This window comes from Macaca fascicularis, chromosome 11, assembly GCF_037993035.2.
Source record: "Macaca fascicularis isolate 582-1 chromosome 11, T2T-MFA8v1.1".
Lineage (NCBI taxonomy): Eukaryota > Metazoa > Chordata > Mammalia > Primates > Cercopithecidae > Macaca > Macaca fascicularis.
In genome coordinates, this window is record NC_088385.1 from 76,834,881 (window position 1) to 76,851,607 (window position 16,727).

The window sequence follows — 16,727 nt, forward strand, 5'->3', positions numbered from 1 at the left end:
AAATTTAAAACACTTAGTGGATATTTTCCCACCAAATTTTGTAATATAGGGCCAAAGCCTTATTTTACTAGTACATGAAATAGAGTTCAGAATAATTTTTCTTTCATCTTCCACCCATAACACGACATCGCTGACTTCCAGTTCTGATTTCTCTAAATTGTGTTAGGAATTTAAAGGTTCATGCAAATTTATTTTATGTGAGTGTAAATTTTTCCCAAATTTTTATATTTATTAATCTTTTATAATTGTCTAATTAGCAATTCATTTTGACGGCTACTTTTTAGTTACTTGTTGAGTCTTTTCAACCATGTAACTTACTTTTTAAAGAAATATTTTACGTACAGTTAAAATTGTCAGTTTTAAGTGGAAGACTCTATGAATGTTGACATATGCATGCACCTATTTAACCACTATTCCAATCAAGGTGTAGAACATTTCCATCCCCCACCTAAATTTCTCCTGTACCCTTGCACAGTCAATCTCCTCTCCCATTACCCAGCCCTTGGAATCTACTGATTGGAACTAGTGCTTTCTATAACTCTAGTTTTGTCTTTTCTATAATTTTATATAAATAGAAGAATATCGAATATAGTCTTCTGGGTCCACTTTTTCACTTAGCATAATGCTTTTGAGAGTATCTATGTTTTTGCATGTATCAGTAATTCATTCCTTTTTTATTAGAGTAATATACTGGTGTATTAACTTAGAACAATTGTTTTATACACTCACTTGCTGATAGACGTTTAGATTGTTTTCAGTTTTTGGCTACTACAAACAAAGCTACTATGAACATTTACGGGTAAATCCTGGTATGGACTTCCATGTTCTTAAAAGTAAAGTGACTAGGTTGTATGGTAGGTGTGCTTTTAACCTTTTAAGGAACTGCCAAAATCTTTTTCTAAGTTGGTTGTGCGATTTTGCATTCCCGCCAGCAATGAACCAGCGTTTCAGTTGCTCTACATCCTCATCAATTCTTGCCAATGATCCTTTCTATTTTAGCAATTCTAGTGAATGTGTGATGGTATCTCACGTGGTTTTAATCTGCAGTTCCTTGATGACTAATGTTATGTATCTGTTTATATATATTCTTTGACATCTGCATATACTCTTTGATCAAGTGTCCAAATCTTTTGACTTTTTTTGTTTGTTTTTGATGATGACAAGTTTAGTGTGTTATTAGAAAAATGGGTTTAAATGGAGAGTAGACCTCTGAGAAAGACCACTTTTCCTTACTAGAAAGATTATTTGATTTAGTGTCACAGTTCCAGCTGTGGTTCTGCCACATACGGACAAATTATGCAATCTCTTTCAGACACCATCTACAACATGGGGAAAATAATTATACTCTTCTCATTCAGTTATTTCAAGAATCAGACCAGACAGCTGATATACAACATCTAGCACTGACATTGAGGATGCATTCAGTAAACAATGGTGTTTGTAATTGTGATTATATGGTATTAAGATTGCATATTGCTTTTTCTCTCTTTCTTCCCTTCCTCCCTATTTCTCTCTCTGTTGTTGTTTTTGTTTATGTGTGTGCGTGTGTGTGTGTGTGTGTGTGTGTGTATATATATATATATATATATATATTTTTTTTTTTTTTTTGGAGAGATGGCATCTCTCTATGTTGCCCAGGCTGGTCTTGAACTCCCGGGCTCAAGCAAATCCTCCTCACCTCCATCTCCCAAAGTGCTGGGCTCAAAGGTGTGAGCCACCGTGCCCAGCCTCTGTTGTTTTGAATTGCAGAATACACAAGTCATACAAAACCTGGTCTCCAGACAGCTCTGACTAGTGGCCCCTGCTACTTTTCCTTAGCATATTGCAGCTGCAAACCCAAACTCCTACACAATTCTGTCTGGTGCAACTGGGATGAGAATTTCTCTCTGCCCTAGTCACAGACTAGCAAGTACAGCATGTGATTGGGTCAGAAGAGAAACCACGTGATAATTAGGCCCATTATCATTTTGAAGAATTTCTGGAAATTTTATAAGTTAAAATGGTGTTTGGAATATTTGCATTTGAAAGAACAATAGAATCTATACTTCATAGATTATATTTGCAAAAGCTAGTGACCCGTGACCTGAAAAAAAATTGCCAGCGGTTCAATATTTTTTTCCTGGGGACCCAGCAAGGGCTGTAGGGTTAGGATCAAGGCTATACTTTTGGAGATTATTTCTATAGTTTCCTACTAGAGAACAAACCCTACCATATAGAGTATTGAATACTAGGAGGAGTCGTTTCTCTCCCTTTGCATGAGGTAAGAGGGAGGGAACAAAGTCTGAGTGCTCTGTTTTAATTTTGGCTTCCAAAGCTGACTTTTCTTGAATAGTGTTCTCTTCTATATCTTACTCTATTTGTCAAATATTTTTCAGTGTTTTCCAGTGTTTGCCACTTTTTGGCTTTAAGGTAGTATATTGATTAAATGAGTAATTATATTTTTGGTTATGAGTTTGAAAAAATCAACTGTTTACTTTGGGATAATTTATAGTTGTGCAAAAGTTGTAAGATGGTGCAGAGAGTACCCTTAGACCCTTCACCCAGTTTTAGTTTCCCTTACTGTTATACACTTACATTATGATAGTACATTTGTAAGAAATAGACCTAAGTATATTATGATTAACTAAGGTCAAGACATTATTTGAATGTCACCAGGTTTTCCATTAATTTGCCTTTTTTGTTCTAAAATCTCATCCAGGATACTTCATTGCATTTAGTTGTTATGGCTCCTTAGTCATCTCTGGTTTCTGACAGTTTCTTAGGCTTTAGTTGTTTTTCATAACCTTGAAAGTTCTAAGGACTGCTAGTCAGGTATTTTGTATAATGTCCCTCAAATTGTGTTTGTCTGATGTTTTTATTTTGGTTGGGATGGGGTTATGGAGTTTTGAAATGAATAACACAGAGATGAAGTGCCTTTTTCATTGCATTATATTAGGGGGCATATGATATTCATGTGACATTACCCGTGATGTTAATCTTCATCACTTGGTTAAGGTAGTGTTTACAGGCTTTTCCATTGTAAAGTTACTGTTTTCTCTTTCCATACTCTATTCCTTGGAGTGAATCACTAAGTCAAGCCCACACTCAGAAAGGAGGCAGGGGAAGAACTAAGCTACACCCCCTGGAGGAAGGGGACCTACATATATTGTTTGGAATTCTGTAATAAAGATTTGTCTCTTTCCCTACATTATTTATTCAGTCATTGATTTATATCAGTATAGACACATGACTATTTATTTTATCCTTTGGGTTATATGCCTTTACTATATTTATTTTATTGATCAAATTGTTCCAACTTTAGACATCAGGTATTTCTTCAGTTTGACTCTTGTGTCCCTTATACAGGACCCTGCCCTTTTCTGGAGGGGTTAAGGAAGGAGCACCTTCGCTACTTTCTGGCACTACAAGATGTTCCAAGCTCATCTTATATTTTCTGTGTCCCAGTACTAGAATCAGCCATTTCTCCAAGGAGCCCTGGTTCTTTGGAGAATAAGATTTAGAATCCAAGATTTGGGCACTGGGACTACTTAGTGTTACAGAAACATCATTACCTTTAAGACCTCTTAGCAAAGAGAGCTAGGTAATTATGTATACTAACTCACTGACGTGCAGAGATCTCTCATTATTTCTGTATGTATCCATTTGTATATATATTAAGCCAATACAGACTGGTATCTCCAACAGTAATCCAGCACCACAGGGGTCATTCTAGCCTTCTCTTCTTTCTGATTTGTAACTTTCCTCTCCAATAATGGGAAACCAGGTCTTACCATCTATCCTCCATTTACCAATTTGTTCAACGCTTTTGATTAATTTTTTAAAAATAGAGTTGTTTATCTCATTATTATTGTGTGTATGAGTTCTTTACTTATTCTCTATTATTGTGGATATTTCTTATATCAGGCATATATGTTGCAGATATTTTCTCTCAGTTCATGTCTTGCCTTTTCATTTTCTTTTGAATATTAAAAGTTTTTCACATTGATGAAGTCCAATTTATTGGGGTTTTTTTCTTGTATAGTTGTGCTTTTTGTGTCCCATCTAAGAAATGTTAGCTTATCCCAAGGTCTCAAAGATTGTCTCCTACATTTTCATCTACATATTTTAGAGTTTTAGCTTTTACATTTAGTTCTGGTTAACTTTTGTCTACTAGATTTTCATAAAACAATAACACTTTTATTTTCATATGCTTTTGTTTATATAATATTCAAAGTACATTATTATAAGTACAACAGCTTAGGGAAGCACAACTGAGTCTTAGTAAATACTAACTAGACTGGCACAGCAGACATGTAACATATACTAGAGAATAACCTCCCAGCCTTGGTCTTCAGCATTGTGGGCTTTATGGGTAAGTTTACCGAGGTAATGAAGAGTTTGGTTAATCTGATGTGTAGATGAACAGAAAGTGAGTTTTAAAAAAATCTACCAGATATAGAACAGTAAGCTGATAGATCAATTCTGTGCTTGCAAAACTAGCCCTAAATTATATCTTTCTTTTTGGCTGTCATAATTTCAGAGAAACTGATCAACTAGAAAAATGGTTTACAAACTGTTCTGCAGAGTTTTATGATTCCATTGCAGTTACCTGTAGGGCAATAATAACTCCCATAGGTTCTTAGTTGGAACAGATCCCTGTTACAAAAGACAGATGAACAAGGAAAAGACAGAAGTTTATTAACATGTATATTTTATATATTTACATGGGAGACATCCAGAAAATAAGTAGTTCTCCTAGAGGTGGCTTTGACTTCCAGTTTAAATAGCATCTTCAAGAAAGGAAAGTAAATTTTTAGAGACATGACAAGACAAAGGAAAAGGACTTTGAGTTTTTAGGTGCTAAAATTTGTGGAAAAGTAAAAAATTGACTGATAAATTCTAGTTAGTAAAACTGATAAATGTAGATTCCACTGATACCTCTCTGGGATGACAAATTGTCTTCAGTGGTTGACAAAGTTTAAACCTTTGTTCTCCCTGGTAGAAGAGGGTTGGGGAAAGGATGGAGGGACTGGGGTGAGCCACAGGCCGAATATCTTTCTTTTGTCTTTGTAAATCTATGTCTTGCTTTTAGGCTTATAGAAGGAGGGCAGAGAGCTTTCCTGTATCCTCTTAATTGTCTTCAGCTCAACAATCCTTTATATTTTGGGGTGGCATATTCTGGTCTCCCATATTAGAATGCTCAAGTGAAAGAAGTTGTTAGTTTTTTGTTTTGTTTTGTTTTCTATTTTGCATAGATTGCTTTTTCTTCAGGGGTTCTGTAGCTTATAAGAAAAGGAGTAAAGGTTAGAAATCATGATTGAACAGGTACTCATTCAGAGGAAATCAATCAGTTGTGGGTATGTTGGATAATATGTATGAAAGACAGTGTTTGTTGCCTAACCAGAAGCCATTTCCTCCTATTTCTTGCTAACCATACCTTGATTTCATACCAGTAGCAATGTACTCAATACAGTAGACACTAGCATAGCTGCTGCAGGTAGCCAGCTGCAGAGACCCAGTATTCAGCCCCCAACCTGCTTGATCCTACCTCCAGAAAATCTTCTGGTCTCAAGGCATTGCTCTAAGTTTTTACTTGTTGCTTCTTTGGCCTTTGTGGCAGCCAAGGAAGGTTGACAGGTAAATGAGTAAATGGTGACAAGGTATGTGACATTATAAGGAGGCTCTGATTCAATTTAGTTCCTTAAGACTGATTTATAAATAGCCTCACCAGGTTAACATTTAAACATTTCAAGGGAGAGCACTTTCTTCAGTTTCTTTAGAAGACAGTTCACTCGCCTTATCAGTTTTAAAGTCAAGATGTAGCATATTTGTTTTGTTCCCCTAAGCAAAATTCTTCTCTGTAAAGATGAGGTTAGAATGTGGTGTTATCTCACTTTCAAAATATTTTTAAGCTTGAGTGATGATGTGTTATTGAAGAAAAACCTTCTTATTTGATCTGGTTTAATTAAATCAGCAGTCTCATTCTATGGTTTAGATACGCATAATCTTAGAATATGAACATTTTGGCTTATTATTAATTTAGACTGTGTTGAGAACATCATTTTTGTTGTTAAAAGAACCTGCCTAATTTATTCCCTGAACTGATAAATTTAATTATCAGTTTCTTTAAATTTCCTTTGGAAGCATCCTTTCAAACATCAAATCATAAAAGCCAGTACTGGTATTCTGGGTAACCTAAAATGCAATGATCAGTAGGCATAAAATAAGAAACAGTTTAAAACGGTGTTCCAGATAAATTTGAGATATAAAAATGTAATAAAAAAATGTAATCAAAGGAAATACCTGCCTCAGCTCCATCACTGGGAGGCATGGCTGGAAAAGGAATCACAATGACACCAAATAAGAAACATGAAAGTCATTTACTCCAAACCATAATTTCACAGAAGTGGAAATGGGCTCAGAAAGGCCTAGTGATTAACCTTAAATCACATGCCTTCTCTTTGGCAGGAGACTAAACTTAGGCATCCTAACTTCCAGTCCTATATTGTTTTTTCTTTAAATTACTTCTAGTGGAGCTGATAACATCTGTTATGGCCATCTTTATAATGAATGTCAATGACCAGCCTAATTGGTCAGTCATCATTATTAAGGTGAGGAAAATAATTATAGAGGTGAATACTTCCATCTCATTCACTTCTGATGAATGAACTTCAACCTTGTCACAACTGCTCTGGTTTTTAGGCTTGGTTGTGTTAGCATAAGTCCATCAATCTTTCCAGTTTTCTCCTTCAATCCTAGGGGAAAAGAATTAATAGATATTAGCCTGGGCAACATGGCAAAATCCCGTCTTTAGAAAAAAAAATTAAAAATTAGCTGGGCATTGTGGCATGCACCTGTAGTCCCAGCTACTTGGGAGGCTGAGGTGGAAGGACTGCTTGAGCCCAGGAGGTCAAGGTTGCAGTGAGTTGTGTTTGTGTTACTGCACTGCAGCCGGGGTGACAAAATGAGACTCTGTCTCAAAAAAAAAAAAAAAAAAAAAGAATTAATAGATTTAATTTAAAGGCCAGGCACGGGGGCTCACGCCTATAATCCCAGCACTTTGGGAGGCTGAGGCTGGTGGATCACGAGGTCAGGAGTTCGAGACCAGCCTGGCCAACATAGTGAAACCCCCCTCTCTACTAAAAATACAAAAATTAGCTGGGCATAGTGGCAGGTGCCTGTAATCCCAGCTACTTGGGAGGCTGAGGCAGGAAATCACTTGAATCCAGGAGGCAGAGGTTGCAATGAGCTGAGATTGTGCCATTGCACTCCAGCCTGGGCAGGAGAGTGAGACTCCATCTCAAAAAAAAAAAAAAAGATTTAATTTTGTATGTAGAGTTGTGTAAGTGTAGGGGACCAAGGGAAAATTTCTCTGTTACCCTCTGAAGGTTCACTGAAAATCAACTGACAAAAGGCAGATTAATAGGAGAAAAGGCATATAAAATTTTATTTTAACATGCATGGCATGGGGGATTCACAAGAAAATGATTATCCGATAACCCAATAGAGGACAGAAGGTTATTTATCCTTTTCCATAGAGGAGAGATACATGGACCTGAGAGGCAGGAGGTGGAGCTGCACAGAAACAAAGTTTGTCTTATTATGCAAATAAAGTTATTCAAATAATCTCTTGGAGCTTCCTTTCAAAGAACAGATGAAAAGTCTTCAGCCAGGTGTGCTGGCAGTGAGCCCAGGAGTTTGAGCCTATAGAGTACTATGATGGTACCTATGAATAGTCACTGCACTCCAGACTAGGCGACATAGCAAGACCACTTCTCCAAAAAAAAAAAAAAAAAAAAAAAAAAAAAATCTGTCTGGCGTGGAGACTCTCAGTCTCTCTGGGTGTTAATATTTCCTGGTTATTTGATAAGATCCTTAAGGAGTCCGTTTAAGACGATTGCTTTTTTTTTTTTTTTTTTGTGGAAAGAAGCTTTTTTGGTCTGATAAGGAAATTTCATAGAGAATCTCTCCATGCACAGGCAGAGGTGGGGCTGTGGGGGAACAAGACAAGGTTAGAGAGACCATGATTCCAACGCAGCTTCTAAGGTCTCTCAGTATGTCAAAGTGTCAGTCTTTGGGTGTATTGCTTTCTGAGTCCCAACATAAGTTAATCAAAGAATGAAGAAATCTCACATTTGTAAAGCACCTCGCAGATGATGAAGTACCTCAAATATATCACAACACTATGAGATATTATTCTTGCTTTGCAGATAAAAAAATTGTTAAACTGACTTGCAAAGCCAGACTAGAAACCAGTTCTCTGTCCAAATCTAGTGCTCTTTCCACATTTTACCTTTTGCAGATCACTTAAGAAATGATTACTCTTCCATTTGTGAATCCCAAATATGTGAGACAGGTCTCAGTTAATTTAGAAAGTTTATTTTGACAAGGTTGAGGACTCATGCCCACGACACAGCCTCAGGAGGTCTTGACGACATGTGCTCAAGGTGGTCAGAGAACAGTTTGATCTTACACATTTTAGGGAGACATGAGATATCAATCATGTAAGATGTAAGATATGTAAGATGAACATTGGTTAGGACGGGAAAGGCGGGACAACTCAAAGCAGAGGAAGGGGCATCCAGGTCATAGGTAGATAAGAGACAAATGGTTGCATTCTTCTGGCTTTCTGATTAGCCTCTCCAAAGAAGGCAATCAGATATGCATTTATCTCAGTGAGCAGAGAGGTGACGTTGAATAGGATGGGAGGCAGGTTTGCCCTAAGCAGTTCCCAAGTTGACTTTCCCCTTTAGCTCAATGATTTGGGGGCCCCAGTATTTGTTTTCTTTTCACACACTATAATGGACATAATTGACTGATGTCCAGAAGGAAAGTGTGTGAAGGCCAAATGCTTTTCTCATCTACTGTTGTTCCAATACTTGAAAAAAAAAAAAAAAAAAAAAACCTAAGCTAGGAAGGTTTGAACATTTATAGATGGATATATTAATTCACAACAAACATACACTGAGCACCTACTATGCACCACACATTGTTAGGTATGAAGAGACAAGCCTATTGCTGGGAGTGATTTATAGACACTAATGTACAGTGTTATTATTTTAAGAGAAAACTTACAAATTAGTTAAAGCCTATAAATCCTTGGATATTATTAGACCAAGGCCTAAATGAAAGATTCAAAAATGCTTAGTTAAAAGGAATTTTCCCAATCACCTACTTCAATAACCACCTTTTCAAGACAAGGAAATCTGGAAGGAAAATGTTAACTGACTAGCCAAACATCACTTCAAGCATCTGTTAGTGTCTGATAAAAGCCAGATAATTCTTTTAGAAAAGGTTAAACTGTTAGGACACAGTGAGAGGTCTTGAGACTTTTGGAGGGACGTAAGAATTCAAGACCCTGTCAATGATTTGACTTGCCTACAGAAAGTAAACATAAAACACAAAGGGAACGTTAGCTGTTTTTCAATAACATGGCAACTTTGTGGTCCCCCCCTCCCACCCTCGCCTCTCTGCACACACTCTCTCTTGCCATTGCAGAAAGATGACTAATGGTTTATATACAAGAGATAGCAGTTAATATAAGGCACACGATGTTATACAATAATTAGGCAAAATTAGAGTATTTACATTTCAACTACCTTGGGTTTTTTTTTTTTACAAAAGTAAAAAATAGTGATGAGTTGATACAGCCCCCTGGTAAAGCTCAAGTTGTCACTTCAACTGTTATGCAGGATACTTTGAGGTGGGAATTTTAAAAGGTGTTATTTTCACAGGACATTAGCATAATAAACACACATTACCTTCAGTCAATGAGCATCACCTTATGCATAATTAATGGAATGTAGATATGTGAGATGTGATCAGTAAGTGAATGTTTTGCTATCAGTCTTTATTCATATCAAAAAGTTTCCTCATAATTCAAAACAATTTCAACTATCTGTCATTAACTTCTAGCATAAGAAATGGAGTAATCCATTAATGAGCATTGTTTGTCAAATGGCAGTCCATATTCTTTTAAATCAGTGGAACACTATCTGGCATAGAACCCCAGGGTATATGATACTGTTAGCAATTTGGTATCCATTCACCTTAGTGAATGGCAAAAAACAAAGGCATGCAAACAGATATAAAATACTGGCCAACTCAACTGTTCTTTAAAAAAACCTGTCTCAAAATATCCTGCAAAGTGTATACAGATGATAAAAAGAGAATGAGACAAAGAAGAATGATAAAAAGAGAATGAGACAAAAGACAGATACAGAAGGATCTGTGATGATGTCAACTTCACTCAGTTGCAGCACTAAATTGGCCACTGCTTACTTAGTTTGTCTACTCTGGGCAGTACAGGCCTGACTGAAAATGTTAATTGCATCCACCAAATTTGAGTATTTCACCTATAAAATTTTTGAGGATTATTTTGCACAAGCACCAGTTTAAAACAATAAAATCTCTGTGAAGATTTAACTAACATAAGTATACATAGCATTATAAGTCATAAGTATATATAGCATTATACATAAGTATACATAGCATTATAAGTCAAGTATTAGGAATAAGTATTCATGGTAAATTGCAAGTGACATAGAAATAACAATCCTACTTCAATGGGTATTAATAAAAAATAAATCTGAGTAATGAGGATGGACTCTTCTTGTTAAAGTATAATTTTCAAAAAGCAAAACCATGACTCTCAAGCAAATATAAAATTATGGGAGAACCAGTAAGATGTTATGATAGGTTGAAAGAGCAGTTAAGCAGCTGGATTATTGATAGGACATTTAACAAACAAACGTTAGGATAAGATTGTTGGGTTAGATATAAACTGGTAATGACCAGTAGGCCATAAATCTCTATAGTCATCTGTTCCACAGAAATTACCACCATCTCTACCTGACAAAGTCTCTCAGTTAATGAGTGACTTACTAAGTCTGAGCCTATAATTACAGAATTACAGTAGCACTGAGAAGAACAATCCTTGGGTGGCCTTTTCTACTGTTTCATACTGAAAGTCATGCTGTCACCATTTTGTTTTGTTTTTATTTTTGCCTCATTTCCAAGTTTTGGGTAATTTTTCTGATGGGTCTTTTCATTAATTAGCTTCTACAGAATCATAATCTAAGTGGGTCCAAACCATTCCATAGATCAAAACTAATACTCAAATTGGACAAGAATTCTCATTCTCTCTGCCTGCCTTATTTCATAGTCATTAAAAGTATAACTTTCAAACCAAGCTACATAGATTTCATAAAACATACTTTCTATTGCCCTAGGTTTTCTGTTCTTATTTAATTTTGCACAAATGTGGATTTGCCCTAAGGAAATATTGGAGAGGTTCCCATTATATAAAAATATTCTTCATTACAGCTTCCTGAAAAATGTCTGACAGTGTTTTATTTAATTGTGTTTAGGATAGCCCTATAACTCTCACTAGCTTTAGATAGTGCAGAGAAAAAACCGTCTTTCAGACTAACATCTAACAGAAAGACTTTCTTCCATTACTCAAAACTCATCTCCTCTGTGGTTATTTCTTGCCTTTCACTTTTACATGTTCCTATCTCTATCTATTTCCTTGCCTTTCTCTATATACAACCTGATAAAATTTGACCACTTTTTTAGAATTTTGATGGTTACTATTTTGTAGCCTCTGTATTTGTCCATTCTCACACTGCTATAAAAATATTACCTGAGACTAGATAATTTATAAACAAAAGAGGTTTAATTGGCTCACAGTTCTGCATGGCTGGGAGACCTCAGTGGAAACTTACAATCATGGCAGAAGGCGAAGGGGAAGCAAGGCACATCTTACGTGGTGGCAAGAGAGAGAGCAAAGAGGTGCCACACTTCAAAACTGTCTGCTGTCATGAGAACTGACTCAGTATTATGAGAACAGCCATGGGTTTCCCCCGTGAAAGTGCCTATCTTTGTGCCGTAAGGAAGTTTATGCTAGCATTGATGTTGGCATTCACCTGCAGGTCAATTCTTGGGCCTTCCTGTTGCTTACTCAGATGCCAGTAGTGGCAGCAGTGGCCTGGGCAGATGGGCATGTTCATGGGAAACCACCTCCATGATCCAATCACCTCCCACCAGGTCAACTTGTGGGGATTACAATTAGAGATGAGATTTCAGTGGGGACACAGAGCCAAACCATATCAACCTCTTACATATAAATCATTTAAAAACGGAAGACAAGGAGGGGCTTCAAGATGGCTGACTAGAAGCATTGCATGCCTACCTCCTCCACTTAGAAGAATCAAAATAGTGTATAAATAAGTGTATTTTGAATATTTTACTGAAGAGAGAACACTGGAATTCAACAAAGAAGTGACAGGAAACACCAACATCAAGGAAGAGGAAGCAAAAGAGGAAGCCAACTTGTCTGGGATCAGCTGGGAGGTTGGAATGACTTCCCAACATGGAGAGAGTGTGAGAGACTTCCAGTGACCCACAGACCCACCATAGAATCATACAATCCTCATCACAAGAGAGCCCGTTGACACTCCCAAGCCCTGAAACTAACACAGAGAGCTGCCAGGAGACCGTGGGATGGAACAGCTACAGGGAGGGAGCTTGTGCTGGGTCCCACACCCTTTCTGAGACCTAAGCAGCTACAGGGCTAGAGCAAGGTGCCACTTTCAAACCTAGCCTTTGGAAGACTTCACATTGTCCTGGGGTCTGGTGGCACTGGGTCTGAGTTATTAGGGAAACTCAGGCTGTCACTGCTGTGACTAGGGTGTCTGCTGAGAGTTCCCCTGCATCCAGGACTGAGAAGCATGCTAGGAGTGAGCTGCAGCTGCTGGGGCTGGGAAGTGAATACTGCCAGGACTGAGACTGGGATGTGAACAGAGAACAGGTTGCCATTGGGACTGAGCTGCAAGCTGCATGGGGGCTCCTGCAACCAGGGCAGGGACATGAGCTAGGTGTAGGCTGTGGCCATCAAAGCTGGGTAGCAAGCCTATGGGGACTGGGACATGAGAGGGACAAGCATTCCCTAGCCAACAGGCAAGGCCATAGTTACTGAGGAATGCCCCAACTGAGGCCCTGCCACTGAAGGCTGTTACAGACCTTCAACTTAGCACTCCACCTGGGGCCTGAGAATTGTTCTGTTCCTGCTGACCATGGCTAGTGCTTGCTCTCACCATTAGGTAACTTGAGCACAAGCCTACCCAGCAAGGCTTTATCCCTACCGCTCTGAGAGAGATGGCATAGCCCAGAGTCCTGGGGATGGCCCAACCCAATTCACCACACTGAGTACCTGAGTGCTCCAGGGTCTTGAATTTGGGCCTAAATTCCTGGCCAGTACCACCTCAGCTGGCACCTTCCCGCAAGCACCACCTGTGTGCCTAGAGACTGGCCCACCTAGCTCATCACAGCCACTTCCAACATCAGCACACACTGCTTGGGACCTAGAGATTTGTCCCACCACTGCTACTGCCATCACCCATCTCTCATACCAGTTTCCCAGGGGTCTGAGAACATGCCCATCTGCCCAGACCACTGTTGCTACTGCTGGCATCTGACTAAGCCACAAGAAGGCCCAAGAATTGGTCTGCTGGTAACTGCCAACACCAGTGCTAGCATAAACTGCCATAAGGCATAAGGATAGGCACTCTTAGCCCACCCCTGCCACCACTAGGGTCTGAAGACTGGCCTACCTGGCATCTCAGTCCCAGCTCAACTTCACCACAAACTCCACTAAAAACCACCCTAACCTACCAAGGAAATCACAGATACCGCTAACACTTTTTATACCTAAAAAAATCATACAGAGACCACATTACTCCACACACCCAGAATCAAAGCCAAAGTGCCCTATCCAGCCAACACTACAGATACATCTATAGGAAAAAAGGTTTTCCCCTATAAAATTAATGTAAAAATAGGAAGAAGTGACTATTATACCAGATGTGCAGATGTCAATGTAAGGACAAAGGAAACATGAAAAATCAAAGAAATGTGACCTCCAAAGGAACACAATAATTCTCCAGTAATATATCTTAATTTTTAAAAAGGTCAAAATCCCAGATATACTTTGCAACTCTGATGTGCTAAAAAAAAAAATCAAAATCCCAGATGAAGGATTCAAAATATTGATTTTAAAGAAACTTAGTGAGATACAAGAGAATTCCGAAAAACAATACAAAGAAATCAGAAAAATAATTCAGAATATGAATCAGAAATTTACCAAAAAGATACATAAAAAAAAAAAAAGATACTAAATAGAAATTCTGGAACTGAAGAATTCATTGTAGAAAATAAAAAATACATGTAAAAGTTTCAACAATAAACTAGATCAAGCAGAATAAAAATTCTCAGAATTTGAAGACAAGTCTTTTGAAACAATTCAGCAGGTAAAAATAAAGAAAACAGATTAAAAAGGAATGAGCAAAGCCTTCGTGACATTTGGGACAACATGAAGTGACAGAATATTTAAACTATTGGCATTCCCAAGGGTGAAGAAAATGTGAAAAGATTAGAAAACTTACATAACAAAATAATAGATGAAAATTTCCTAAGTCTAGCAAGAGATTTAAACATTCATATAAAGGAGGCTCAGTGAACCTCAGGCAGATACAATGCCAAAAGGTCTTCTCCATAGTACCTTATAGTCAAGCTGTCTAAAGTCAAAGATAAGGAGTGACTCCTAAAAATAAGAAGAGAAAAACATCTGGTAACCTATAATGGAAACCTCATCAAACTATGTGAATCACTCCACAGAAACCTTACAGGCCAGAAGAGAATGAGATGATATAATCAAAGTGAATTTTTAAAAAACTATCAGCCAAGAATACTATATACAACCAATTTATCCTTTAAAAATGAAGGAGAAATAAAATCTTTCCAGAGAAGCAAATGCTGAGGAAATTATTACCACTAGACTTATCCTACAATAAATGTTCAAGGGAATGCTGAACCTGGAAGTGAAAGAATGACATTTAACATCATGAAAACACATGAAAGTATAAAACTCACTGGTAAAGCAATTACACAAAGGAAGAAGAGAAAAGAATCATGGTACTACTCAGAAATCCACCAAAACACAATGACAAACAATAAGAGAAAAAGTAAAGAACAAAGAATATATAAATCAACCAGAAAAAATTAACAATATGATAGGAACAAAGCCTCACATATCAATAATCTTGAATACAAACATATTAAATTATCCACTTAAGAGATACAGAATGGCCAAATGGATTTTAAAAATATTATTCAACTATACACTGCTTGCAGGAAACTCATCTTACCAATAAAAACATGTATAGACTGAAAGTAGATGGACAGAAAAAGATTCTATGCAAACAGAAACCAAAAGTGAGCAGAAGTAGCTACACTTACATCAGATAAAACAGACTTTCAGTCAAAAGCAGCAAAAAATATACAAAATACAAAGAATGTCATTATATAACGATAAAAGGATCAATGCAGAAAGAGGATATAACACTTCTAAATATATATGCACCTAACACTTGTGCACCCACATTCATAAAGCAAATATTACTAGGTATAAAGAGAGATAGACTACAAAACAATAATAGTGGGGGACTTTAACACCCACTCTCAGCAGTAGACAAATCACATAGACAGAAAATAAAAAAAGAAACACTGGATTTAAACTGCACTTTAGACCAAATGGATCTAACAGACATTTACAGAACATTCTATCCAACAGCTGCAGAATATACATTTTTTTCATCATCACATGAACATTCTTCAGGAGAGACCATATGTTAGGACACAAAAGGAACCTTAACAGGTTTTTTTTAAATTGAAGTCATATTAAGTGTCTTCTAAGACCATAATGGAGTAAAACTAGGAATCAATACCAAGAGAACTTTGGAAACTATACAAATACATGGAAATTAAACAATATGTTCCTGTATGACCATAGGGTCAATTAAAAAATCAAAATAAAACCAAAAAATTTCTGAAAACAAATGAAAATAGAAATACAACATACCAAAACTGTAAGATACGACAAAAGCAGTTCTAAGAGAGAAGTTTATAGCAACAACTGCCTACATCAAAAAGGTAGAAAGATTACAAATTAGGCTAGGCGCGGTGGCTCATGCCTGTAATCCCAGCACTTTGGGAGGCTGAGGCAGTGGATCACTTGAGGTCAGGAGTTTGAGACTAGTCTGGCTAACATTGCAAAACCCCATCTCTACTAAAAATACAAAAATTAGCCAGGCATGGCACCACGCACCTGCAATCCCAGGTTCTCCAGAGGCTGAGGCACGAGAATTGCTTGAACCCAGGAGGCGGAGGTTGTAGTACAGTGATCCAAGATTGTGTCACTGCACTCCACTCTAGGCAACAGAGTGAGACTCTGTCTCACACACACACACACACACACACACACATACACACACGAAAGATTACAAATTAACAATAAAACAATTCACCTCAAGGAACTAGAAAAGCAAGAACAAACCAATCCCCAAATTAGCATAAGAAAAGAAATAATAAAGATCAAGGTAGGAATGAATGAAATGGAGACTAAAAAAAAATACAAAGGATCAATGAAATGTGAAGTTGATTTTTCAAAAAGATAAAAAAAAAAAATCGATAAATTGCTAGCTGTACTAACCAAGAAAAGAGGAAAGAAGACCCAAATAAAATCAGAAATGAAAAAGGAGACATTACAAATGATACCACAGAAATACAAAAGATCATCAGAGACTTATGAAAAACTATACACTGACAAACTGGAAAACATAGAGGAAATGGATAAATTCCTGGAAACATATGACCTGTCAAGATTGAATTAAGAAGAAATAGAAAACCTG

At 37.2% G+C, this 16,727-nt stretch overlaps 1 long non-coding RNA gene and 1 pseudogene across 1 annotated transcript in view; one reads left to right on the forward strand and one right to left on the reverse strand.

Annotated features, from left to right (window-relative positions):
* Positions 1–2,153: 2,153 nt before the first annotated feature.
* LOC123567835 (small nucleolar RNA U3) lies at positions 2,154–2,290 on the forward strand (annotated as a pseudogene).
* A 2,949-nt stretch (positions 2,291–5,239) lies between these two features.
* LOC135966271 (uncharacterized) overlaps positions 5,240–16,727 on the reverse strand; it is a 43,626-nt gene continuing 32,138 nt past the window's right edge. Inside the window, exon 2 of the long non-coding RNA XR_010579498.1 lies at positions 5,240–6,734. This is a non-coding gene — a long non-coding RNA (uncharacterized lncRNA). The remainder of the gene's footprint in view (positions 6,735–16,727) is intronic.